Source organism: Xyrauchen texanus, chromosome 11 (genome assembly GCF_025860055.1).
Source record: "Xyrauchen texanus isolate HMW12.3.18 chromosome 11, RBS_HiC_50CHRs, whole genome shotgun sequence".
Classification (NCBI taxonomy): Eukaryota; Metazoa; Chordata; class Actinopteri; order Cypriniformes; family Catostomidae; genus Xyrauchen; species Xyrauchen texanus.
In genome coordinates, this window is record NC_068286.1 from 43,252,873 (window position 1) to 43,280,020 (window position 27,148).

The 27,148-nt window shown below is 37.3% G+C and overlaps 1 protein-coding gene across 1 annotated transcript in view; it reads right to left on the minus strand.

Moving 5' to 3' along the window:
* The window catches only part of ptprdb (protein tyrosine phosphatase receptor type Db), a 101,994-nt gene extending 89,818 nt beyond the window's left edge, over nucleotides 1-12,176 (minus strand). The window contains exons 1-2 of the mRNA XM_052137734.1: nucleotides 11,927-12,176; nucleotides 9,569-9,591 (exon numbers count right to left, since the gene is read on the minus strand). The gene's annotated coding sequence lies outside the window, so the exon portion shown is untranslated. The remainder of the gene's footprint in view (nucleotides 1-9,568; nucleotides 9,592-11,926) is intronic.
* Nucleotides 12,177-27,148: the final 14,972 nt, after the last annotated feature.

Genomic DNA, 27,148 nt, shown 5'->3' on the forward strand with positions numbered 1-27,148 from the left:
TTTAGCATTTGTAAATGTATAGTCTGCATCACTAACTACGTTTCCATCCAAGGACTTTTTTGCGAAAAAGTTTTAGCGCATCAAAATAAAGCTGATGGAAACGCACATTATCGGTAAAATGTCACAAATGTCGACATAATATATTTCCATTTAACTCAAGCACATAAACTCTATGTCAATACATCAAACCTGGTGAAAAAATGGTTTGGAAACACTTTTTGTTGATAAAATTGGCATTAACGCAAAAATGTAGCGTCACATGATGGAGTTAACCTGTGTTAATCATGATGACAGTACTGAAAGCATATTTATTATAGACTATACGTGATTTTGGATTAATATTTCAGCATTTCAACGTCATATAGAGCCGATCTACAAACGTAACATTTCCAGGAGTGCCAACACAAACATCTTGTGCACATTGAACAAATGAATGGCCACTGTTTGTGATTAATTTAATCACAGTATCCATCAGTTTATTTATTCAAGTTTCTTTTCCACACCATTCAAAATAATAGACGGCAGTCACGGAATTAGCCCACAGTACATAAAACATAACATTTCCGTGCATGAAGATGTTTTAAATAAAAAAATAAATACACAATACTAGGAGAAAAGCTTCAGCGTGCTTTCTTTTTTTTTTTTTTGGAACACTTACAACCCAATTATATTAAATTATAGTTTAGTCTACTTTTGAAAAAATGCCAGCAAAATTCCCTGTATTAAATTAAATAAATTACCAAAAAATAATTACCGTACAAAAACGAAAAAAAGCATTAAATAAAAGAAATACAAAAAATACATTACACAAACTTAACTTAGATTTACCCTGTTCTGTAGACGAAAACAGTCAGCTGAATGATATTATCAGAATGTTCTGCACTTTTTTCTAGACTATAAAGTATCAGAACTATTTGTCCAATGCTGATTTCACGTTCAGAAAATGAGCTTCTGAACGTTTTAACACGTTTAAACACTTTAAATCTAACCATCTTTACCTCGGATCGTATTTAGGCCTACTGCTTCTTCAGAAAATTAAAATTTGCATTATGAAGCTAAAATACATTTTAGATGATAATCAAGTTCAGTTGGTTGTTAAAAGTTGTTGGACAAATATGCGGGACATTATGCAGTTGTTATGGCGATGCTTTTGATTAGATGATTGTTCAAAATATTGAATATCAGGAATGTATCATATGTTAACCCTGATACTGCACCACATCAGTTTTTTATTTAATAGCTGCACACAGCATATACACATGGATGGATGGATGGTCCTTATACTAAGACCGAAAGTTTCAACGCTACTTGTTGTGGGTTGCCAGCTTGAACAGGGCCATGATGATTCGCTTTCGGGTCGGAACCGGTGGCAACCTGCGATAGGTGCAACATCAGGACAAATATTACAGTCCTATTAGAAGAACAACTGCTCCCTTTTGATTGCAATTCCTCCTCTTCTGATTGCTTTTATTTGTAAATTAAAATGACAGTAAGCTGACTAATTTTTTAGTTGAACAAACTTCAGAGGAAACAAATTAGGGACATCTGGGAGGCGAATTAGTGAAAAACATTTCTGTAAGGAAACGGCTTCAGGGCAGATTTATTTTGCGCTAAACCAAAACCTATGAGACAGTGTTTTTTTTTTAGATATGACGTCATCACGCACACCATTTTTATCGATAAAAGGCCATTTGAATGGAAACATCGCAATATCCGCATTTTCATTTTGTCGATAAAAACAGTCGAAAGGTGGATGGAAAATAGGCTACTGTGTTATATTCTCCCATGTTAAGACAGTCTCAGTTCTGGACATAAAGAGAACGTTTGGGATCTTAAAAAATGCAAAGAAATATTATGACATTAAATGGACAAGAAATATTTAGTAAATTCTTTATCTCTTATTAATATTTATTCTGCACTTTTTCTAGGACACTAATCAAATATGAGCAAATTTCTGACATTGACTCCTTTGTACAAAAGGTCAGATTTCCATGCTTCCTTTGAAGCACACAAGATATGCTCTTTGAAACATTCTCAAATCACGCTGGAATAACATGGAACTGTTTTGCACAAATTTGTGGATTCAATGCCAGCTCGAGTGTATGTTAACATTAACGCAAAAGGGATGTACAAAAAAGAAAAGAAAAGGATACAGAATGAAAATCTAAAATTGTTCTGAAAATGTGAAGGTATAATGCAAAAATGTAACTTCAAATCACATTATAATTTATATATATATAATAATAGAATTTATAAGAAAAATGCCATATAGAAGCATTTTCACTAGTGGTGCAGACTAAACACTACTGTATGTGATTTTTAGTGTGTGTGTGTGTGTGTGTGTGTGTGTGTACCTGATGTACCTATTATGTTAGGACCATAGATCTAAGAGATCATTTTCATGTGAGAGATTACATGTGACAGATGGTGTGGTTTGGGGGTTTTGAGAGCAGAATTGTGAGTCAGTGTCAGAATTCTTTTTATTTTTTTATTTCTCAGTTTCAAAGACAGTGTAGTTTCTGCATTTAGGCTTTTGTAGGTAAGGTCAGTCAGGTGACTACTGTGTCTGTAGAAGCACTAAACCCATAACTAGAATAGAATAGAATGGAATTAAATATATCATAATATAACAACATAACATAAAAACCTAGGAACTCTACACACATTTTAAATATCCGAGCATTTTTGTGCCTGGGCTGTTAATGTCAAACACTGGTATGACTGCAGTAAGGACATACGGCCACTAGGTTGTGCTGTTTACTTTCATACATCAGACACAGTATCGATCACTGACTGGGGGGGGGGGGGGTTCAATAGATACACTTTTTTTAAGTTCAATCAGTACAAGATAAACCCTGTCTCTGCATTGCTAGTAATTTGTCTGTTTCAGTCATTTTTTATTTATTTACTTTGTGCTGTGCTTGAGTATAATTTGAATTTCTTTTCATCACTGATGTATCTGTAAAATGACATGACTGTCAGCTGGAAAAAGAAAATTCACAATTATTTACTGCTCTCAAGTTGTCCCTCATAGAGTCCCCCAATAGAATCTTAACACAATATTTTCTTTAAGAATCCTAAAGCTGCTCTTTTCCATACTAAAACAGTTCATATTGAGCACTGCTGTCAAGGTCCAAAGATAATTTTTTTAAAATTAAAATATCATAAAAGTAGTCCATACACACCAAGCTGTTTTTTGGCTCTAGAAAGATTGGAATAAAGTGCACAAGTCATTTGGACAACTATTATGATGTCTTTATACTGCACCTTTACTAGTGCTTTATAATATTTGTCCTTTTGAAGCTCGACTGATCCTGCTCACTATAAACTGTTATTCTATGGAATAGAGATGCTTAAAATATATTTCCCCATCTGTCGCTCACTTCGACATTGTGTCGAGTAAAGCGACACTAGCGAACTTTCTAAAAGGCCAATGAGAATTGGCCATGCCCGCCCCCTTGCGGGTTCGAGAACACTTGACAAAAAGTGTGGCATCCTTGTGGGCACTGGCCAACGGCACCTCCCCTAGCAGACATTTGCAGATCAGCGAGCTGGGCAACACTCAATACCTTTACGAGATTTTACAATCTCAGGGTTGAGTCGGTCTCGTCCCGCATTCTCTCAGGTCCGAGCACGTCGAACTCGGGAATGCGGAACGTCTGACCAGGTGTTCTGCTTGCACATAGCACCTTTCCCTTCCACTGAGGTATGCTCTTTTCCCCCAAGAGAGTCCACTAGATTCTCGCTCCCTGGATGTTCTTCCTCCCTAGCCCTCTGGTCTGCGAATTCAGCAGAGGAATTCCCCGACCAGACCAACTACGTGTACTAAAATTACTCTGTACTGGAATAGGTGCTCCACAGGATGGGCCCTTGTTTATTAATCCCCCTGTGTGTATTTTCCATGGTACGGTCGCCCTACTGGCGGACCTGCGTCTCCCTTGCGTAGTCCCCGCTCCCCCAGTCGCCGTGTTTGTAGCAACTCCTCCCTTGCAGCAGGTAGGATCTACCACCATGCCATTTTCATGTGTGGCCTGAAATCCCATGTGGAGTATTTTGCCACTCTTTACCTCCCCCCAGCCTGGGCTGGTGGTGGTCTCCAAGGGGTCTTTTCCCCCTGAAAGAATAGGAGTTGGAAAAGAACACCTTCCCCGATGCATGTAATAGCGTTAAGATGGCCCCAGCTGCTTTTACTCTATGCGAGAAATATATATAGAGAAAAGGCGTAGCTGGCACAGCCTGCTCCCATGCTTGGCACGTTGCTTTGTCGCTCCCCCCCCCCCGGGATGCCGGGAACCTAAAAAGTTTAAGCCGATTTTTATGGGGCGTTGGGGAAGGGTACGTGCAGTCTGACGTAGCCTGTTGCTTTGTGTTCCGAATGAGACTTTGTGTGCCCCTGGCCGCGACGCTCGAACCGATTCACTGCAATGGCCGAACCTTATTCTCGGATCCTCAGTGCAAAACCTGAAGGAACAGATGCATGATTCCCTCCCTTTATACCCGTATGTCCAGGGGAGGGACATGCAAATTCTGTCAGCCAAATTCTCATTGGCCTTTTCTCAAGTTCAGAGGTAACGAGGCCTTCAAGAAAGTCCCCTAGTGTCGCTTCACTCGACACATTCATTCAATTCATTTACAGTATACACACATTCGCTCTTTGTCTTAAAGCCTGATATGCTGAAAACGACTCCGGTAATGTTTTCACATTCACAATTATGAATGACACACAAATATTTTCATTTTGAAATGGCTAATTTCGCCAAATGGAGAAGAGTTTGCACCCTTGGAAATTACTTTTGGTAGGTACAGGTTTCAATCATAAAACAGTGCATGTTTAGTTAGATACTTACATCTTACATGACACTAACACTTTTATTCTGAACTGCTTGATTAGGGCTGGGCCATAAAACAATATCAATATTTATTGCAATAAAAAAACTCCATGATATCGACAATAAGCTTTTGAGTAATTTTCGATATTTAGCCTGTGTTCGACATCTAGACATGCGTGTTGCTAAAAACACTAGCAGTTTGGTTTTCTTGTCGTATGTTTCCAATGGCACGTGCTGAGCGAATGTGAGCAAGCGCTTTCAATTCCTTCCTACGGAAGCCGAGGTCAAGCTCGCGAGGTGGATTGTAAAATTTACATCTGCGCAGGGCAAGCGGTTCCCTAGCGTTGGGACTGGCTTTGTGCGGATTTCTTCCGAGTCAGTGGAAACGCAGCCTCAGACTGTATGAAGTTGCTATTGCCCCCGCTACGCAGGTCACCGCGTTCCAGATCCCAGATTGATTACATCTTGACTGCAAGACTTCATGACGACGGTTATGCCCTCTCATCATCTCTAGTGATCAGCAGCGACAAAACAACTGCCGGTTATATCATATCTGATCTTTCTGCGCTGTATTCTTGAATATTTTTCTCTAGCACTGAAACACGCTTCACTGATGCCCTGTCCCTTTGTAAAGACTATTTAGACATTTTAGGATTTTGTTTTCTCTTCTTTTTTTGGAAATTCCAAAAAATTTGCAATGTGCAAATGTGATTGAATATCGTGATAAATATCGATACTGAATGATATGAAAAAGAATATTGTGATAATATTTTTTGCCATATCGCTCAGCCCTATGCTTGATGACTGGAATAATCTGAGGTTCCTGCTTAGCTTCTTAAACTTGTGAGTGTTCATATGTGTTCCTGTGTAGAACTGAATTTAAACTGAAGAGCATAAAACAGGCACCCCTTTGTGTGTGTGTGTGTGTGTGTGTGTGTGTGTGTGTGTGTGTGTGTGTGTGTGTGTGTGTGTGTGTGTGTGTGTGTGTGTGTGTGTGATAGAGAGAGAGAGCCTGAAAGGGTTTAGAGAGAAGACATTTCACCCCCTCACTGAATGGAGGTTTTATTGATCTCAGTGGACATCAACGCCTTCCAGCATGGCCTCAGACAGAAAGGCACATTAAAACGTCTAAACAGTGTTAGAGCACTGAATATGACATAAGACACGCATTTAACTACTGGCTATAAAAGAGAGTGAGAGAAAAATATGCAAAAGGGCTCTTTTCATGTTTTTATGGGCTCTGGGTGGGTTTCTTCAGATATAAAGAAAACGTTTTCTGTTTCACGAGTAAGAGGACAATACAGCATATCGTCCAGGCCGATTAATCGGCCAATACTTAGCCATTTTGAGATTACTGGCACCAGCCAATAATGGTCCTCAGTTTTTGTTTACAAAAAATTCCATTAAACTCCCCTTGTCTTCCATTGGTCGTTCCAACTGATAGTCCTGCCCCAAACACATATTATTGGTTGAGCCAATGTTGCTGTGATGGGCTGGACCAGTCAAACAGAGGAAAGTTTTGATATAGCACCACAGAGCCAGGCTTACTCTTTTAGGTGAAATCAACATACAAACTGCTTACTGTTAACTCAGCATATTAGGCTGGGATACAAGAAAAAAACATGGCATGAAATCCAAATTGACTCTAATTTTATTTAATTAATGCATATTACTGATATTATTGTGAACACCTGTGTGTGTCTGTGTATCAACTGAACAACAAACAAACTCAAACTTCCTCCACTCTGGTATGCAATGCCCACTTTTCACAGTCCAATCAACAACCGATGGTTGACTTCCAACCGAAATTTTTTCTTGTTCCATAAGCCGTTTCAAAAGGAAATACATACATAAAGTCAGTCACGATTTCCGTTTCATGCCGACTTTACTGTAACAACAAAAGATCACACACATCATTTTTTTTATTGAATTATCGGCTTCATATCAGCGATTGGTCACCCTGCTCTCTGGGTGTTGATATTGGCATCAGCCATCAATAAATACGGACCACTATCTGTTAACCACAACAACTGAATACCAAATAGTTTTCAGCCTGGTCTCATGAAATGCATGTGAGCATTGCAATTACTTTAAAAGTTCTCCTTCTGTTTCTCTCTATCAGATCCTTTTTTTTCACTCTCATCTTCCCTCTCACATTCGTACACACAGTTTCACACCCACATCTTGTGTAAAGTACTGACTTCTTCTTGTTGGTCTAATGAATGCTGAAAAGACACTCCAGATTGAATACACGAGTTCTCCCTTCCATAAAACACAGGCAAATATGGTCACAATTATTAAAAGCAAGGATAAAACGAGACAAAACCATCAAGGCTGTGTTAAAATAGAATGCTCTATAGGCACTTTTTGGGAGCATTGCAAAATTTTTGCAAAGCTGAAATTAAGTGCTTCATTACATGTTTGGCTGCAGTTTTCAAGTGAAATGTCCAGCAGGGGGTGCCAAAACCGAGCGAAATGAGGTTGTAATTAGACGTGATTTTTAAAGGGGTCATGACATGAATCCTTGATCTTATAATATAAGAATCATTGTACTATAAAAACATACTATAAGTTTCAGAACTGAAAAATCATTCATTTAAACCAGGCTGTTGAAACGGCTCGGTTGGAATTTGTGGAACTTGTGACGTCGCAAGGACCAAATACATCTGCATAGGACTGCCTCTTCAGTAAGACATCAATTTGTATGACAATGACTGTCAACACCTAGTTTTCGTCATTGCTCCTTGGCCCCGCCCACTTGTGCTCAGAGAGTCACGCTCACACAGGTGAAGAGGATAGAGGGCTTGTCATGGGAGACTCATTCAAAGGGGACTTACACAGGTCAACTTCATGTGCCTATCTGGATTTAAATATTTTTCTACACTAGATAAATGGATTTGACCGTTATCATAGATCTCGCACTGCTTTTAAAAGACGCCATGTCAAGTTAGAACTCTAAAAAGGAGACCCTCATTCTGTTTCATCTTGCTGTTTGTTTGCTCTCTTGCTGTTGTGCTGCTTTGAAGGCAACCTGGACCATTATTGCACCTGTCTGCTCATTTTAATTGTTAGTCTTTTGTAAACATGCACTATATGAACGTCTTTGATCTTTTTGATGCATTTCTGGTGATGTGCGCCATGTTTTAAGAGTGGTGCAATCCCAACTTTTAAAAAACAAAACTCATTCGGCTGCTGCCACTGACTGGGAGAAACACATGCCATTCTGTGTATAAACAAACACGGAAGATCTGAGAGATGTCGCCCCTGTAAAGAGCAGGCTTTCTGCTTTGGCCTGTTAAAGCCGGTTGAAGCTCCCCAGCATCACCGTGGATTGTATTAAGTTTTCAAATTCAGAACTATCAGTGTGGATTGCTTGTGTACTAGTCACAATATGATTCAAGCTTGGCAAAGGAACTTTTATTGAAAGATGGGGCAGTTAAATGGACTGCAAAAACGTATGTAAACAAGTTAATTCATGAATTTTTCATTAATATTTTCAGATGACATGTGTTCGGTGTACGTTATGTGTTTACCCTGAAATGTAGTTTTATAATGTTGTGCGGAGTTTTTTCTTCGGATTGCATTTCAAATATGGATGTATTTGAAGGGCTGCACGACGTTAGCCAATCATAACAGTGGGCCTTTACGTTGATGTCTGAAAGGGCAAAAGAGCTTTAAACCGAGCTTTTCAGACCTAGGACCAGAGACAGGGTGGAAAATTATTATAAATGACTAAATGATGGCTGATTTGGTAAAAAAAAAAAAAAATTAAAAAACTACATTATACTAACATTATAAGTGGACCTCAGGGAAGATAATACAATTATAAAAAAAGAGCATTTCATGACCCCTTTAAGGTTTTGAGGTTTTAATAAGTAAAATGTACCCCCCTAACCTAAAACTGTACCCTAAACCTAATCAATAGTGTCCGAAAAGATAAATGAGAGTTTAACAAAACAGACATCTGTACCCTTTACCAACACCTAACCCTTAACCGATAGTGTTTAAAAATGCTAATTCGGGGAAAAAAAACCACACACATTAACTGAAGCAACCACATCATTTTGTGTAGTCACTTTTACTTTTGTGTTTTTGGTTGGGCTCGAACCCCAACTGTAATAGAGTGAATGAAATATATGTTTTCATAAAATCAAAATCAGCAATTGCACTCGTGATTTGTATGACAATGTTTAAACCACACAGTTGTTGTATAGCGCCTCTAGTGTTCATTTCACCAGAAAACTGCAGCGAAATTTAGAAAGCGGCACGTACAAGTCAGTTTGCAAAAATACGTTCATTCTACGTACGAGAATAGGTTGTTTTTCATGCCAAACTCATAGCTCATGATTAAGTTTTCTGGTTCAGAAGTGTGCATTAATACAGGCATATTGTTTTTAACCATATTAATCAATATCAATAAACATAACACAATAAACGCTCTGCTTGAACACATTTGAAATAATTGGACTATACAGCTCTATACTGTCTACCGTCACAGTACATTTTGGTGGGGTTGCAGTTTCAAGAGTTGACTGGAGTGTTTTTTTGTTTTGTTTTTATTAATCCAAAAACAGACATATGCTGTAGCTAATGATTTAAAGGGTTTCTGAGTCAAACAAACATAAAGACTGATCCCTGCCCTGGGCCAAATTTCAATTATCACATCTCGTTCTTGCTCCTTCACCCTCCTTGTTATTTTTTCCAAGCTGTAAAAATACCAGTATGAAGATCTCACTTACCTCTGTGTTCTACTCGAGTCAATCTGGAGAGAGAGAGAGCGAGAGAGAGAGAGAGAGAGAGAGAGAGAGAGAGATGAATATAGTCATCCAAAATGACAGCATTACATCAACACTTCATTATCATTCAATTAATTTCCAGACGAAAGATCTGCAGCATTCATAAACTATGCCGATTTCAGTTGGTCTGTTGTACAAAGATGGCATAATGACTTGCAGTCACATGGTATATAAACTGCTGTTGGCATATACAATATTTTAGGGTTATTCAGCAGGTTCAGATCAACTGCTTGACAGGTCAAGGAGTAATGTCAATCATTGCACTAACCACCACATTTTGTGAACGAGCCACACGTGTATGTTTGAGTGAAAATCGAGCAGGTCATGACTGTGGCCAAGGCCTGTCGATCGTAGACTCTTACTTTAAGAGTTCTGTTTCTCTCTATCAGATCCTTTTTTTCACTCTCATCTTCTCTCTCACATTCGTACACACAGTTTCACACCCACATCTTGAGAGAGTTGTTTGACTGTGTGCCTAATGATAATAGATGAGGTGTCAGGATGAAGGTGAGAGACACTATGTCATCCTCACAGCACGAGGGTGAAACAGCTCATCCCTAGCTCTCTCGCTCTCATTTTCACCTTGCCTAAATCTGCAGTCGCTAAAATAGGAGAACAAGTGCCTATAGAGCTTCAATTTTAACGGAGCTTTGATGGTTTCGTTTCGTTTTATCCTTGCTTTTAATAATTGTGACCATATTTGCCTGTGTTTTATGGAAGGGAGAACTTGTGTATTCAATCTGGAGTGTCTTTTCAGCATTCATTAGGCCAACAGGAAGAAGTCAGCACTTTACACAAGTCTTGTGAGAAAATCTCAAAATATGACAGGGCTGTACAGAAATAAAGAAAACTGCTTATGCAAGCCTCTTGTCTCTCAGACAATCACTAGAGTAAAATGACCTCTGGCTTTCAAGAGCATTCATATACTGTATATTCAGAGGATTCACAAACTAACATAAAGCATGATGCATGTGTGTTAAAGGAATATTCTGGGTTCAATACAACTTAAGCTCAATTGACAGCATTTGTGGCATAATATTGATTTCCCCAAAATTTTATTTGACTCGTCCCTTCTTTTCTTTAAAAAAGTAAACATTTGGGTTACAGTGAGGCACTTACAATGGAAGTGAATGGTGCCAATCTGTAAACATTAAAATACTCACAAAGAGGTATTTTAAACGTTTAGCCACAAGGTGTAAACACTATACATGTTAACATGATTTTAGTGTGATAAAATCACATCCTTACATTTCTGTGTAAAGTTACATCCAATTGTACATATTTGTTGCATAATGACATTACAACGTAAACATTAAAACGCCCGTAAAACGTACATTTAAACTACTTTACTGTTCAAATAATACATGAGTTTAAACAGAAGAATTAATGTAAGTGCGTTTATAAAATTATAAGCTTCACATTTATGCCTTGAAACCCTAAAAGAATGGTCCCCATGCCTCACTGTAACCTTGATTTTTATTTTTTTATTTTTTTAAGAAAAGGAAGGATGAGTCCAAATTCTTTTTGTCATAATCATAATTATAACTCATTGAGTTTAACTTGTATTGAACAAGGAATATTCCTTTTAATCAGGGAGTATCACTATAAACTTCACATTATTTAATGCATAGATTACAAAAAATATTGTACAATCCAAAGACAGATCAAAGATACTTTAGCCCTAATTTTTCACTTCCCACATTAGGGAAGCAAAGGTTATTACAGACATGGTTATACTTAAAAAATAATAATAATAATATACATCTTATATATATATATATATATATCAAAGGACTATTTAATTTCTCTAAGAAACTCTATAGAAGTCTGACAATGTTTCCTTCAGTTACCCAATAATAAGGGAAAGGCTTCGGAGGTCTTGAAATGTTTTTTAAAGATCACTGAGTGCATAAATAGGATATTTGAGGCTACTTTAGAGTGTCTGGAGGACCTCCGCTGGGTCCAATGTTGCCTCGAGTCTCTTAATTTTGTACAGTGAATCATTTCAAGTGTGTTAGAAAGCCAACGAAAACTTCCAGATTAATTTTAATGACTTCCCCCTGTCCTAAAATGTTCGACAGAGCTTACAAATCTAATAAATAATTCAATTTGAGGGCAGTCTGCTCATTTACGGCTGAATAACGACGTCTTCTGCGAAAGCACTATAACATCTTGGACATTAATCGACTCGGACGAACAATAGTTTACCTTTTACAGAATATAACACACACACACACACAATTCCCTTGTCCAAAATCTGGCAACCTCGTTTCTTGTGCCACTGAACCTATAACCTCTTACCGGATGCTGCAGGTGTAGTGGTGGAAGGAGATCCCGGTGGAGATCCGTCTTTCTATCCGCCCGAGCGAAAGTCCAAGATCCAGTAACTCCGAAATAAAGACGAGTGCAGTCTGTACCGTTCTCAAAAACCCGACGAGACCACGCGTGCAACCCGATACAAGTGAATAGCTTTAGAAGCTTTGGAAGTGACGCGCTTAGCGCGAGCGGTGATGTGTTCTCACGTGCTTTAAAAATACTCTCCAGACGCAGGTGGTCCACGGGGTTACTAGCCGGAGTGCAAGTTGAGCCACATCACATATCTGATGAAAATGCGAATGAAGATATGCAGGATGCATATACGCGCGCAAACACACACGCTCACTAAACCAGCGCGCAGAGGGGGCGATTTAGGGTACAATCTTTAGGATATCGTCTTTGTGAAGCTTTTTGCAATGAGCAATTCACTTGCATTTAAGCTGCATTTCTGGTAAAGGGGTCCACGTGTATTAGTGTGAGATGTAACAAAGAGGACAGGTTTCAGACAACTTCATGATAATAAAGGTCCAAAGGGGAGCTCAGCCAAGAGCTATTGAAAGCCAATCATCATTCATAAACTCATCAAAAGACAACACACACACACACATACAGAGAGAGAGAGAGAGAGAGAGAGCATCTATTCCAGGGCATCCCATGGCTTCTTTCTCATTAACAACAAAACACAATGCTTTAACAGCATGTATATATATTCATGTCGACATATTCAAGGAGCACATTTTGGTGTGTGTATCATTGTGTCAACGTATTTTAATCAGAGAGAGTGTGTGTATGTGTCTGGGTGAAAATAAAAACTAGGTCGTATAGCCCACCCAGAGCTTCCTGTGCTTATGGGGGCTGTGTAACACACACAAGCACACACACACAGAGAATAACACAACATGCAAAAAGCACTAAATAATGACCTCATCCCAGCTTTCTTCATCTCTTGTTCTCACATTCTGACTGCCTAGTGATTAAATGAGAAAACACAAAAGGATTGAATGAAAAAACAAGATACAATTTTATTTGGTATTCAATTTACAAGGTAACTCATGAGAAAACCATTTATTGCTGAAAGGTTATTTGTGTGTTCTTTTGCCCTCTCACCTAAAAGGTCGAGTGTACAGGTTTAATTAAGGCCGGAAAACACACACACTTGCAACTCAGCACCTTGCTCTAAGTGAGAGGGGTCAAAGATGCACAACCATAACTCTCTATGACCAATCCCAGGAGAGTGTGTATGTGTATGTGTGGGTGTGTGTGTGTGTGTGTGTGGAGAGAGAGAGAGAGAGACTTAACAAAAATTGAAACAAAAAACTGCCCCAAACCATGAGAGACCCCAACAGCAGAGAGCACAGAGCTATGCTGAAGTTGTGGCCTGGCCCCCTGCCACACCCACGACAAGCAGTGAGCTGGTGCACAATAAAAAGATTTAACAAACACTGTGCAACCAGCTTTTACAGAAATAAGAACACTATTCACACACGCATACACACACACACACACACACACACACACAAACACACACACATAAAGCAAAATGAAAAAAAGAAAAAACAATACAATAATGTAAATTGTTTGCCATTCATTTGTTTACATGTACAATATATTTTACATGTTTTCTCTCTGTCTTACCAAATAGGTTTATCTTTAATATTATCAATGTGTTAATTACTTATAAGTTGTTGGAACATTATTCTTCGACATTTGGCATTAAAAGCAAAGACCCAGAATTTTTAAACTGATAGCGAAGATGTACTATGGAGCTAAATTCATGACTAAAGTCTTTGAAGCATAAAAGCCCGGTGAATTGCTCTAATCGAAAACAAATATGCATTGTATTATCAGTGCTTGCATTTAATTACGTTGAATTTACAGTGCTTGCATTTTGCGAAGCTGAAATTGAACATGGTTATATTTTTAAGCATTGAATATTTAATTTCAAAACTAATTTCATTATTCAAATGTAAAAAATAAATATTTATCTTCCAAAGTTATTTTTCAAAATATTCAGTTCATTTGAAAATACCATCTAGATTTTTCGACAGTTAAAATTCAGCCTCGCTTAACAAAATTTGCTTAATCATATTCAGTGGTTCAAATTCAGTTGGAAATTCAACCTAAAAGCAGCAGAGTAATGATGCACAATCTCAACCTGGTGTTATTCATTCTCATCAGAAGGTGGTGCAATGTGATCGCTTGTTGACTCCTGAAGACCAAAGCTGCGTGTAGAGAGAACAGCCGTGTATGTTTTGATTGTTTGTTTTCAATTTGAAAAGAAATAAGCAGAAAAAAGAAAATTAAATATAATAATATATTACAATAAATATAATAAAAGAATGAATGAAAAATGCATTAAGCCTAAAACAATAAACAATAGGCCTGCCTTTGTGCACGAGTTGGTACAAAGTGGCCGCATGATGTAGTAACAAATTCAGAAGAAATTATGTCGATGTTATACTGTATCTATGGGGAAATTATCTATTTATCTTCCCACATTCCACATTCTTTACAAACTTCTCTGACACCGAAGGATCCTGTCACACACACTATGTTATGTACTGATGATCAGTTTGGGCGCAAAGCGCAGATCTCTGCTTACTCAGTTAATGTTTGTACATTTACCCTATGTCAGTGCTTCCACTGCCATATTGTATATTAGTCCTGCCAACATGTTAACCTCTATATACTTTTTATATAGTCTTCATAGACCCTAAAAGCTTGCACCCCGATGGTCGACCCACAGGTGATAAATGAAACATAGCAAATGCACATTTGATGAACAAAGCAGTGATTGTGTAAAAACAGTAGATCGTAGCCTCCAGCACAAACATAATTACAAAACTATGTATTTAATTATGTGGTTCATTATTTAGATTGTTTAACCTGTTGATACGCATTTGTTTGCACTCGGGAGTGACGTCACTCTGCTTACATTTAATATATAATTTACTGTCTATATATGTAATTAATGTTAACAAATTATACAACTTTTCAAAGGTCTAAGGGTTCAACATTGATATCTGATCTCTGTTTCACAATAGCAATGCTCCAGAAACAGCAATTTGTTTATTTGTGCCAGGAGTACAAATGAAAACATGCAATATCAAAATGGGACTTCATATTTTTATTATGAAATTGCGATCGCCAGATGAATCCAGTTTGCCACACTTGGGTCAATTGTTCAAGACAAGGGTTCACTGTATAACATCCAATAGCACTTTTTGTCCATAAAAGTGATAAATCTAAGAAATATTGATATATTCTCCATTGTTTACATGCGATCTCACCTGGAAGAATTACCCTTCGCCTTCGTTCTTCAACAAACTATTCAATCTGAGCAGCATTCACATTGTAAAACTGTATGTGATCTTATATATTAGAGTCTTATAAACAAAACGAGCCCATCTCCAAATCTATTTTTTAAAAATCTGCGTATTTTCATTCATAATATCCAAGCAGTGCCGTCAGAGAATGTGTTGAATTTGAGAGGCAGAGCCTTCATTTTACTCTGTATGCTTCCAGCGATTTAACAGAGATAAAAGCTCACAGGAACCTCATTTTTTGTTAGATCATCTTCAAATTTGAAACATAACTTCTTTAGACTTGTGGCTTTGCGAACATTGTTTCTGGGTTGTCTTGGCACTTTTATTATTGTTTTTATTTATTATAAACACATGTTCAGCACAAAATATTTCCATTACTATAAACTTCATAGTTCTCTAACTTTAAAAAATAACAACATATACTAATTCTGAAAAACTTGGGAAATAAAGCCCAAAGTGTCTTCTTTCAAACGATACTACAACTGTGTCCATACTCCAAACGGTCCAGTAAATACAACCATTTACTGTAATCCATTTTGATAATTGAATTAATATGTATGATTATACAATGATCTAAAAATGACAATGTGTAATCAATGTACTATGAATAACTGCATTATGAATGTTATTCAATATGTTAGATATTTAATCAATCATTTATTGATTTAATTATCATTTGCCCAGTTTACAGTTTTTTTCAACTGGTCACACAATTTCTGAAACCTGACACGCAAACACCAGAACCACACACAAAATCTGAAAAACCATACACTAATTCTCTGCCTTCGACTCGGTTTTCAATTTCATAAAACACATTTTGCAAAACACAACACTCAATTCTCTATGTAACACAAAAATCTAACAGGAAGTATCTTGATTTTCCTTTTCAAATGCAACCAATCAAAATGCCACACTAATTAATCAGTGCCTCACACTAACACCTCACATGTGCAAACACTCATTGCTTTACACCAACCAATCATTTCTTTAGAATAGGCCTATTAAGATTAAGAATAGGCCCCAAATTTCAAGTTATAGGTTTTGAACAATGGATGCAAACAATGCAGACAGAGTACACACACACACACACACACACACACACACACGGACACACGGTTGATGTATTTCTTTTCTTTCGTACTGTGTAATACTGTATTCACAACCACAAATGCTTACAATAAAAAAATTTATAGTTTGGTTTCAATCTTGCTTTGGTGTTTACCGTGAATTTTTCAACATCTCTCTGCCAATGACTTTCAATCTTCTACAGAAATGTACATAGGAGCTCATGAAAGAAGAGCTTTAGGTTTTGAATAACTGTGTGTATATGATATATCCAAAAATATAATATTATGGCAAAGATGTTTGCAACGTTAGACAAATGTGTGTTTGTGATATTTTGAATGCAGTGCTTGTGAGGCATTATTATGTGAGGCATTTTGCGTTTGCAATTCTTGGATTTGTGTGTAAAGTTTTGAGAAACAAAAAAAAAGAGGCTAAGGTTTGAAAAAGTATGTAAGCAGTTGAAAAAAAACTGTAATAATCAAAGTGCAAATCAATGGAAAAATACAACTTAATTTCTCTATGGAGAATTACAGCCTCTCTCTGTATCTCTCTGTATGACCCTTTCTGTGAATAACCCAGAAGGAGATGTGTGTGTCAGTAATAAAATGATGAGCTAATGTTTTAATTAGAGCACAGTCAGACACTACCTGGTGCCTGAAAGATGCAGATAATATATGCGCGTTAATTAGTGCTAGAAACGAGATGAAACAAATGTGTGTGTGTAATAATACTGGAGAGATGGGTGTGTGTTGAGGATCAAACACTTCCTTCTTGGGATGTTTTGTGTAACCAACAACTGTAATAAGGGAAACCATTTAATATGCTAATCAAATTAATGCAGAAAGTAATGATTGTTAGTCAAAATAAAATATGTAGGCATATGAAGTGATTACAGTGTGTTTTATGCATATACTTAAAATGAAATATTCATGCTTTTGCCACCATTGAAGCAAGTTGGGTCAGGATGACCAGCTAGAAGGGAGATGGTGGTGAGGAAACTAGGGGGGCATGAGATGATTTTATTGGATGAAGAGGGCATCACCCAAAGTGATAAGGAGAACAGAAACTATATAAAATATGCATGTTTTAAAGTGTCATTTTAGATGCTCCATGGACCACCTCAGTTTGTTACTCTGTAATAAAACTCTATTTTTGTAATCACAACTTTGATTCGATTAGGCCTATCTGCTGAGCGGAATATACCAATTCGGTGAGAAGCACGACACAACCCGTTTCAATTCAACAAAACCATATTGATTTTCTTATTTGAAATAAAAACTATTTTCTAACTACATTTTCTAACAGGAATATGATTAATATCATGTGATATATTTTGCGTGCGTAAAAAATGCAGATAATTTTTATTTGCAAACTAGCATATTCTGACAGATTTGATTGGGTGGACCAGCTGTCATTCTGGGTGGACCAGTGCTGCTTGTCAAAGTAACATCATTATATTTGTGTATAACTTTATAAACATTGGCAATTTACCTCCCTAGAAATGTTTAAAGATATATTCATCTTAATTAACAACATAATTAAAAAGTTTTTTTGCAATAGGTTTTTTTTCTTTTTCTTTATTTTCTCTCCAATTCCCAATGCGCTCTAAATCCTTGTGGTGGCGAAGCGACGCGCCCCAATCCGGGTGGCAGAGGACGAATCTTAGTTGCTGAATGCCTGAGACTGTCAATCTGTGCATTTTAACACATGGCTTGTTGAGTGTGTTATGGTGGAGACGTAGTGCTTGTGGAGGCTTCATGCTATTCTCTGCAGAATCCACACACAACTCACCACGCACCCCACAGAGAGCAAGAACCACACATTATAGCGACCACGAGCAGGTTACCCCATGTGACTCTACCCTCCTGAGCAACCGGGCCAATTTGGTTGCTAAGGAGACCTGGGTTGAGTCACTCAGCATGCCCTGATGACTTAGGGAAACAGGAAGCAAAACTAAGATGTATCGTAAGATGCATTCTACGATCTAGGCTTAAGATGCTTTTGTGAAACGAGGCTCAGAGCTGCATAGTGTGCTCACATCTACAATTAAAAAATTGCGATTAGAAATTTGAACCCATTCACATGTGAGCGTTTTTTGTCTATCTTGGAAAATACAATGCAATTATTCCATTAATATGATTTGCTGGAACACCTATTTTTTTTATCTAACATCGTACCATGGTGAAAACTTAGCCTTGTTTATTTATTTATTTGCGTTTCCAGAACGGCGTTGATATATGCGTATTAATGTCCGGTGCTGAAGTAAATAATTCCAAAAAACCAAGGACTTCTACACAGTGGATCATTTTAAAATGAGAAATGTAATTGTTAGTCATAACATTTCTTAATACAAATTAAAATAACCTTATCTAGGCTAAAAGTATATTAATTTCTAGCAGAGACATATCTGCATTTGTCAAAGCTCAGTTTTCAACTTTTCTAATGTTAGATAAAAGAAATAAAAAAAAACATGTTCCTGGGATAGACTCCAGTTGTGGGAATATATTAATGTGTATTTTTTACCAAAAAAAAAAGCACTTAGATTGCTTGTTATAAAGTAGAACTTAAATGCTTTGTTACAGGAGCTGTCCGGTCCAATGCTGAAACCTTGCTCAATATGTCCAGGAGTTTGTCTTCTCAACATGACAATAATGCAGAAATACTGACAAACATTGAAATGATATGTAACCTTGTCGATATGCCAAACGTTAATGATGATCACAGCATTTAATTAAATAAATAATAATGACTTTGGTAAGATGGAGTTTCAGATTTATGTTCAACTTTATAGAGATTAATGATAGAAATATATGTATGTGAACGCATGCTTGTGAGTTATGTGAGGTTTACTTTGCTGGAAACTGAATGCACACGGTATTGTAATTTTTCTAATTCATTAAATGCATCACACATTTATTTATTTTCCTAAACGAAATTTTTAAATTAGTGAATGTAAAACCTGGCATAGTACTTTTTGGCATTTAGTGCAAATTGTCCATTAATTTACCTGTGCATTTGTCTTCTGGATTTTTTAAAATAATTATGTAACATTATAAAATAATTTAATCACATTTTATGACTAAATATTAAGCCTAATATTTGGATATATTAACAGGCCTACCAACTCCATTGATAAAAGTGTCATAAATTTGTTTAGGCTAATAAATACATTATAATGTAATGCGGTTCTAAATAGAAAATACATGTTGCGCTAATAAATTTGACATTTGTGAATGGCAATTGTTGTTAAAGTTACAAAAAAGTGTAACCAAATATATCAATACATGTTATTAAACATTCCTTATTCTCTGATAAACTGTGAAAATGAGAGGAAGATACATTTAAGTTGCACTTATGACTTTAGAGCGGATGACTTTAGAGTTTTTACTTTACTACTTTGATGCTTCTTGGAAAATGCGCAGAAGATAATAAGTACACTTTAGTGATACTAACATTCTACTTAGTGCCTCAGGAAACCCAGCTATAGAAAACAAATTATGACACGGGCTGTGGGTGTGCGTTTCATGTGCAAATCAAATATGTCTGAATTTGAGGAAGCACATTTTGTTAAGTGAAATAGAACAGGCTGAATTTTAACTGTTGAAAAATGTGATGGTATTTTCAAACATTTGAAAATACCATTTGGAAGGTGAATATATTTTTTTTACTTTTAATAATGAAATTAGTTGTGAAATGTTTCTGAATGAAATATTGAATGCTTAAATATACAACCATGTTAAATGTCAGCCTCCCAAATGCAAGCACTGTAAATGTAACACATTTAAATGCAAGCACTGATGATAAAATGCATTTATTTTTTCGATTAGGCAGTTCACTATGCGTTTATGTTTCAAAGACTTTAGTCATAACTTTAGCTCCATAGTATGTCTACTATCATTGTCTCTGAAACATGGTGTCGACAGGATCTGCTTACCCACTGTCCCTCAGGCTACTATGAAATAATTGTGCCCTCAGTTAAATTAAGTACAGTCCATCGTGAACGAGACTCAGGAGGGATTTTGGAGTGGTACAGAGAAGATCTGGCCAAACACATTTCTACTATTACACGTGGAAAATTCCACTGTTGGTTAAAACTAAACAATGAAATTTGCATTTCAACCACTGACACATATCTCTGTGCCATCTACATTCCTCCAGTGGAATCCCCTTACCACGATGAGGAATATCTGAACAACATCCACACAGAGATGAACCGTTTCCAGGTCCAGGGAAATGTGCTGCTGTGTGGAGACTTTAATGCAAGAACTGGAACTGAACCTGATAATATAGACCCAAAGGGCAACAAATATGTACTTGGCCAGAACCCCCTGAGCCTCACAAAAAAACTCCCAGCACTGAACAATCTCGACCAAATTGTAAATAAAAATGGCAAAGAACTAGTGCACCTCTGCCAAGCCTCAGGCCTGTACATACTTAATGGCAGGATCGGAGGGGACTCCTTAGGGAGGTTAACATGTTATTCAGGTCTTTGGGCTAGTGTAGTTGACTATGCCATCAGATTGCTGTCAGACAGCAAACTCCGCTCTCAGACCAGAACCAAACTTACATATATATATATATATATAGAAGAACTGAAAAATCAATCTCACCAATAGCTTACACAAAACTGAACAATCAATAGATCAAAATCAGTTCTGGGATTCTTGGAATAATTTGAGCAGAACAAAACAACAATATTGATGGAGAAATCTGGACAAAAAAATTTTGAAAACACAAAAAAAATCAAAATTCAAATTCAAAAAATGTTGTGGCGCTGACAGCATCCTAGGTGAATGCTAAAACACAGCACTCCTGAGCTGCAGATGGCTGTGCTCAAATTATTCAACCTTGTACTTAGTTCAGGCTGCTTCCCTGACATCTGGAGCCAAAGACGTCTTACCCCAATTCACACAAGTGGAGACAAATTGGACCCTAATAATTTCAGAGGCATTTGTGTGAGCAGTAATCTAGGGAAGTAATTTAGTAGTATTTTAAAGTGTCCTGAGCAAGAGTCAGATTGTCTTCCTTCCAAATCATAGAACTACGGAATGTACCACATTTACACCCACACACTCTAATCAATAAACACGTAAACAACACCAAAAACAGGAAAACAGTTGCATGCTTTGTTGATTTCAAAAAAGCATTTGATTATATTTGGCATGACGAACTAATTACAAACTGTTACAAAGTGGTGTAGCGGGTAAAGTTTATGACAACATAAAATCGATGTATTCGCACAACAAATGTGCAATAAGAATGGGCAACAAACAAACAGAGTTCTTCACCCAGAAGAGAGGAGTGTGGCAGGGCTGTAGTCTGAGGCCAACACTGGTAAACATTTACATTCATGAATTAGCGGTGCAGTTGGAACAGTCTGCTGCCCCTTGACTCATTCTGCAAGACAAAGACATAAAGCTTTTGCTCTATACAGATGACCTGGTTCTGCTGTCACCAACCCCACAGGGACTACAGCAATATCTGGACCTGCTGGAGAATTACAGCCAGAACTGGACCCTGGCAGTAAACCTCAAAAAGACAAACATTATGGCCTTGATGTCAGGAGCACAGATACCAGTTATCTCATGATGCAGTATACTTACCTTGGCCTGATTATCACTGCATCAGGGAGTTTCAGTAAGGCAGTGAATGCACTTAAAGTAAAGGTTGAAGAGCACTATACGCTATTAAGAAAAAAATTATATAATATCATATGACCAATTCCAATCTGGTGTAATATCTTTGATAGTGTTATACAGCCTATAGTGCTGTATGGAAGAGCGGTATGGGGTCCACTCAGTGATCAGTCCTATAGGTATATATATTAGATGGAACAAACATCCAACAGAAGCTCTACACACAGAATTCAGCAAATTAATTTTGAAATTACAAAGCAAATTACAACTACAATGCATGTAGGGCAAAATTAGGATGATTCCCATTGATTATAAACAAATTTGTTAAATTTTTAGATACATTTAAAATCACAAAATCATTACATTTTAAAGCTCTACAAACCCAAACCTACTGAACCCTGAAAAAAGTCCCCTCAGTCAGCTGGTTCTGAGACTCGCTAACTCGGTTAAAACTACTAACACTAACCAGCCTCAGACCAGCACTGGTTTACAACCAAACTTTAGAATAAATCAGATCATCAAACAATCTAAAAACACCTATCTGGAACATTTGGGATCAAGAAACTACAACACAAAGCAAATTACAATTCTATCGGACTCTAAAATCAAACTATGAATTGGAACAGTGTCTGCTGACTGCCAGAGATACAAAGCAGAGACAGATCCTGAGCAAGTACAGGCTCAGTGAGCACAGTCTAGACATCGAGAGAGGCAGACACAGAAAAACATGGTTACCCAGAGAAGAAAGAGCGTGTGTGTTCACTGGACAACAGGTGAGGTCGAGACAGAGGTGCACTTTTTCCTACACTTTCCAAAATTCAAAGAAACAAGGGACATTGATATGGATGAATTTACAAACAGCATGAACAACTTTACAACCACGACAAAACAAGAAAAAATCTAAACAATACTTGGAGAGGGACACACAGCAGCACTGGCTGCAAGATACGTTTTAACGTGCCACAGCCTGAGAGACCATGGGTGAATATGTTTTATGTATATTTCCCCAGTTTTTCACCCAATTGTTCACTACAGTGATCCTCAGTACATGTATGTGTGTGAATATACCGCATGTGTATACAGTATGTAGATGTGTTATTGATCTTCAGTTTTATGTCAACAATCTGGTCTTCTGCTATTCAGGCATGTTATAATATGTTGTTGTTTAACTTTTGTTAAGCTATTGATTAATATGTTTTTTTTATTATTATTATTATTTTTACATACACCTCTGCTTTGACAATATTGTTTTAGTCACAGTCATGCCAATAAAGGCATTTTCAATTGAGAGAGAGAGAGAGTGAGAGAGAGAGGCTACTATATCAAATGGTGTTAAAAACACAAAGTAAAGAGCAGTTTGTCAAGATAGACAAAATATCTTGCTTGCAAGTTTTAATTAGGGAGAAAACCTTCCTTCTCACCTTTTCTCTCACTGTTTATTTTGTGTGTGTGATACAGAGACAATGTGCCTAAGGAAGTGGGTGTGTGTGTGTGGGTGGGTTTGGGTGGTTCATGAGTAATTTTTTTAGGTTATAAACTGGTAATTACAAGAGTATTATGCTATAAATGTGGTTTATGAGGACATTTCTAATGTCCCCATAATTCAAATCGCTTAAAAAACATACTAAACAATGTTTTTTATTTTATTTTTTTATTTAAAAATGCAGAAAGTTATTTGTGAGTGTTAGGTTTATGGATAGGGTTAGGGGATAGAATCTATAGTTTGTACAGTAAAAATTACTATGTCTATGGAGAGTCCTCATAAGGATAGCCAACATGCGTGCGTGTGTGTGTGTGTGTATATGTGTGTGTGTGTGTGTGTGTGTGTGTGTTTGTTTGTGTGTGTGTGAGAGAGAGAGAGAGAGAGAGAGAGAGAGAGAGAGCTGATGTGTGAGTTTGTGTGTGAGTGTGTGTGTGTGTGTGTGTGTGTGTGTGTGTGTGTGTGTGTGTGTGTGTGTGTGTGTGTGTGTGTGTGTGTCTCATCATCATACAGCTGAGACTGCAGGTGGTGGATCTTTCAGTGAAAGACTGTCTCACTTCTCATAAGAATCACTGCCAGATAACACACACAGAAGCCACTGTTAATCACACACACACACACACACACACACACACACACACACACACATACACATACAAACTTGTTTTTATATCATTGTGGGGACTCTCTATAGACTTCCATGGATTTTATACAGATCTAACAATAATTTATATCCCCTACCCCTAAACCTAACCCTCACAGAAACCTTTCTGCATTTTTACATAAAAAAAAAAAAAAAAAAATATATATATATATATATATATATATATATATATATATATATATATATATATCGTTTAGTATGCTTAATAATCCCTTTCCCACATGGGACTGCTGGCTGGGCCCCACAAGGTAGGTGTTCTCAGGTTTTATTATATTACAATGTAGTACACACACACACACACACACACACACACACACACACACACACACACACACACAGCTCAATACACTGGATAGGCTATTTTAAAAAACATATTTGATCCTGTCTTATTCTACAACAGAATTAGCACACTCCTTTCTCACACTCACAGTCTCAGTTTCATGCTCTTCCATCTCCTTTGTCTCATATTCTCCTCCTTCACAGGCTAAAACGGCACAGGGACCAATAGATGTAAAGCAGAAACAGCTTTGATCATCTGTTTGTCATTAGATCACATGAGAATATCAGACAGAGGGAGACAGAGATGGGTGGGTGTTACATATTTCAGTTGGATACACCAAATTTGTAGCATCACATTGTTTTCCACCTAAAACGAATCTATTTTCCTCATATTTGCAGTAAAATACCTTTTTATTTAGATAATTTTTAAGTGAAGCAAACTTTAATCAATTCTTCTCACACAAATGGTGTTGCTGCATCAATATTCAGTAAAAAGCAATACATATTTCTGATCGTCATATTCTTTGGGACCAGATTATATTTCAATAGGGGGCCTAGCCCCATTGTACCCTATATGATTCCATAAAATGTGTGTATTGAATTGAAAATGTACAGTATGTGTCTTGCCCTTGGTCTACAAGGGATCATTTATCACTATGTCACAAGTGAACCATACAACACAGCACTGCTTTTTAAAATCCTCAATGCAATGTACAAGCATCTATTCCCAGAGAGACAGCACAGGAGCCTAGATCACATGGCCTGTGGTGTTATATGGGGCAATGTCAGCTTCTGCCATTTACACTAGTGCACATACAGTACAAGAATGACTCACATATCCTCCTAGATGATATTACTCCCACAATATCACCCTTTCCTAAATCCAGTTGAGTATGATTAGATCCATATGAACATGTAACTCTTAATGAGGTAATCCACACAGACTGCAATGACATCACACCCAAGGCCTGTCATTCAAGGCATTGTTTCCCCTGCTGTTTGGCCAAGGAACCAGAATCCACTGTCATCCGGATGGCAGAATACTGTAACATCTGTCCTTATGTATTTCTACAACCTGTCCAGGTACCGTAATTGACAATGGCACAGTATTTGTTTCATATTCAGTATGTGTTACAGACACACAGTATGTGTTACAGACACAAATTTCATATTGTACAGTCAACGCTATTGTATTATGTGCATTTGCTTGTGGGTATTACAACTTTATCTTTCAGAATGTAGAAGAATGAGTTCCAGATTTTTGTAGTGTCAGATTGTTTTCCCTGTAAAATCCTTCTTTTGCACCATAGTGTCTATACTGGTGCTCAGTAAGTGTGATTCTGACTGATAAGTTTGGTTTAGGGCTTTTAGTGAATAGGAAGTTTTTCCCTTTTGTTTTTGAGGATGTGGTATTTGATAACTGCATATATAGTTTTGGGATATTGATTTATGATTATGTGAAACTTTTGTATCCAACTGAATAATACTGTATTAAACTACAAATTCTTTCATCTAATGTGGACAACAACTCAGTGAAGTTGTCACAGAATCCAGTCAGTAGCACCAGCACACACACATGTGCTCTTGCTGTTGCACATGTCTCCATGTTTATATTTGTGTCAGGGGCAGGGCCAGAAGGGTGGCATAGGGTAGTAGCTGCCACCCTAAAAATTTTCTTTTCCACCCCAACTTGTGTCCTGGAGATGGTGCGCAATGGCTTAACCCGTCCATGTCGCTTCCATGTCTGGGAGGACACCACACAACCATACTATAAAAATGATTTGTATTTTGAGCTGTCGGGTTCTATTTGGTGCAAAATCGCTGGCTTATGACGTTCATCTTTGTATCATTACGTCACACAGTAAAGAAGCACCGGCTGTCTCATGTTCCGGCTGGAGAAACGAACTACGCTGTTCAGCTCAGTTCAGTAACACTCACACAGTTCAGGACAGCATCATTGCATTGCTTGGATATGTTTTCTTGTATAGTTGTTGAACTAATATTGCTTGTCATGCTTTTATGAATCAATCATTAATCACGTGTTAACCAATCGCGATATATCTACGTTGTTCGGTGAAGTTACTGCGACAAGTTTAATATGGATAATTTCTGAGATTGACTTCTTGTAATTGATATATCGCATATTTAAGCATAGAATTTTTACGTTTAATAAAATATATTTTATCACCATCATTATTGAATCCTCATTTTATGTTTTTTACATTTACATTTATGCATTTGGCAGATGCTTTTATCCAAAGTGACTTACAGTGCATTTATTACAGGGACAATCCCCCTGGAGCAACCTGGAGTTAAGTGCCTTGCTCAAGGACACAATGGTGGTGGCTGTGGGGATCGAACCAGCAACCTTCTGATTACCAGTTATGTGCTTTAGCCCACTACACCACCACCACTCATGTTTTTAGTTCACAATGTTATTGCGTGCATTGCATAGACATGTGATTGTAGTAAGTGAGGCTGGACAATTTAGTATAAAAATAATAAAGTCTCCTATTGAACTCGTATCAGACATATCACAAGTTTAACCACTTAAATTGAAAATTTTTGTGCAATTCAAATATTAATAGTAAAACACTTGAAAAGAAGTGTTAAAGAAGTCCTCATTAACCAAATAAACCCGCCCACACACACACGCACACACACACACACACACACACACACACACACACACACACACTCACACATAAAGAGCTGAGAACCTGCTGTCACATTTAGGACTATCATTCTTTCTAACAC